Source organism: Anomalospiza imberbis, chromosome Z, assembly GCF_031753505.1.
Source record: "Anomalospiza imberbis isolate Cuckoo-Finch-1a 21T00152 chromosome Z, ASM3175350v1, whole genome shotgun sequence".
In the NCBI taxonomy this organism is placed as follows: Eukaryota; Metazoa; Chordata; class Aves; order Passeriformes; family Viduidae; genus Anomalospiza; species Anomalospiza imberbis.
Window position 1 is genome coordinate 53,753,331 of NC_089721.1, and position 2,418 is coordinate 53,755,748.

Sequence of the window (2,418 nt, forward strand, 5' to 3'; positions counted from 1 at the left end):
CCAGTAGAACAGAAGCTGATTGCACATCATCAAATATTTCTCCCCAGCTCTGTGCTAAGTCTTCCAGGTCATCTTTGTTTGTGACTTAAAGGCTCATCACAGCTCCAGCTGAAATGAAGTTTTCCTCTCAAGAGAAAGTGGACCAAGCCATAGCTGTAGAACTTCAGGGCAATTATTTTTATACCTGATCACCAATTTTTGAAAATTAATTTGAGTGTCAGACTGAGCATTTTACTTCTGATAAAAGCCCCTTTTAAAATGTCTCAAAACCTGGTCAGCCCCAAACTGCTGTTTTTTTATTTAAGTGCTCACCATTTATACATGACTGACCAAAAATCCTGTCCTTTGGGGATGCTATTTTTTGTCTGCTATTAATTTGTTAATTAATTCCATATGTTTGTTTATTAAGTGGTAAACCAGTAGTAGTTTATAGCAGTGCCTACAGATCTAGTGTAAATTATCAGGTAATGAAAAATAACTGTATTTACAATACACCAAACAAGCATACAAAGGTGTGAACCATTAAAAAATACGATTCACAAGAAAGTAATTTTTGTACAGTGGCTCTGAAAGCATAGGCACTTAAGCTTCAGGGGTTCATGGTCCCCAGACTCAGCTTCCTTTCTCCTAGCTATGCTTGCTAGGGAGGAAAATCCATCATATACATGTTACCTGCCTCCAGTGAGGAAAAAGCTCTCCACCAGCTCTTTCCTTGGAAGACCTGGTAGTGATGAAGGAGACCACTGTTCCCCAGCTCTTCAGAAAAAAGCAGTGTTCATCCCCAAAATGGGACCACAGCATGTTCTGCCTTCCTCTGCCCTGTCCTGTCATTCCACTTTTGTCTCTTGTTTGAAAACAGCTCAACTTGTTCACATCATCATAGAGACTTCTTGGGATGCTGGATGCTGAGAGCAGACAGAGGGCAGAGTTGCTCTGTCTGAGATGCTAAGATGCAAAAACTTCCTGGAAGCCTTTAGTGAAGGAGATAAAATTTTCACAGTGCTCCAGTTTTCTTTACCAGCTTGGGGATAACAGCTCTGAGGGAGCAGATCCCCAGTCTTGGCTCCTTGTACCAGACATTCCTCATGCCACCAGGTAGAGGGGTGACTTGGGCTCCCTTGGTGTCAGGGCCCTTGTATGCATATGTACTTGTAGAGAAGGCACTACAGGCAGAGCTTGTGCTCATGGGAGATTCGGCCATAACAGGCTGTGTTCCGCATGTTTTCTTGCTTCCTGCTACCATTCTGGCAAAAAATGACGTGTTCTGGGAGTCTCTGAGCAATTCAATGTCAACAAACACTATGCCTGCCTTCTCCTGCAAAGTTTGCATGTTCAGGTACTGGCTGTAGTATTTCCCCCTGTGCAGAGCAGGGCTATGGGGCTGTCACCTCTCACGCCTCTTCCTCATCAACAAGGAAGAAGTAGATGCTGTGAGAGCAGGCACCAGGCATGCCAGCCTTTCTAAGACCTTAGGCTTATTCTTCAGCTTTTCTCGTGGAAGAGCTGAAGGTGTTTCTGGTGGAGGAGAAAGCAGCCACCAGTGTTCTGGAGGATCTGATCCAAGCCTTGATGGATAGTGCCGAATGATGTGGCTATAAAGTCAGACCCATCTATTTCCTTCATGGTGATATAGAAGTCCTCCAGGGGTTCACTCACCTTCACTGCTGGGATCAGAAATAAGAGGAAGGGGAAAGGTATTTCAATGTATTTTCAAAAAGGAAGTACATCACAGGTGGGGAAAACATGTTTAGGGCTTCTCTGTGCTCACTCTGAAGAACCCTGCAACAGCTTCCATGCTTCCCCAGAAATTTGTTTCTTGGCAGCGTTAAAGTTTTGGGAAGAGGCTGCAGTGAAACACTGTGGTGTAAGGGGTGTTCAAACAAATCATGCATTTCACTTGCTGGTGCCACTTTTGCACCAGCTGTAGAAGTCCAGATTCAGAAGAAAGGAGCCAAATTCCTGGTTTTTTTTAAGTGTATGAAGGTTCCAGTTACACTGTAGTGTGACTGTGCAAATGTGTGTGACCTACCACTTAGGTGTAATACTCTGTACTTTCACAGCAATGTGGTACTTACAGAAATGGATACTTTTCAGGTGAAGAAGAAGAAGGTGAAGGAGGAGTAAGAGGAGAAAAAAGATAAGCACTAAGAACTTTTTTTAGCCATGAGATGTCAGTATTGCAATCAGACTGCCAGCCTGGCTGCTTTTGCCTGCCAATATCTTAGATAAAACTAACAGAGAAATTTAGTTTAAAAAATGTGAGCAGGATTTTTATACTTTGGATCTTAGCCAAAGTCCTTATTTTTGGGGTGATGTTTTTGAGTTTCTCGGAGTTCATTTTTGGAGAAGAGTTCTCAAATGCCAAGGTTACACTGGCTAGCTCTAGAAGCAGAAACCATACCTTAGGGTAACAGCAGG

At 43.2% G+C, this 2,418-nt stretch overlaps 1 pseudogene; it reads right to left on the reverse strand.

Annotated features, from left to right (window-relative positions):
- Positions 1-291: 291 nt before the first annotated feature.
- On the reverse strand, positions 292-1,704 carry LOC137465360 (uncharacterized protein KIAA1958-like; annotated as a pseudogene).
- Between the last annotated feature and the right edge of the window lie 714 nt (positions 1,705-2,418).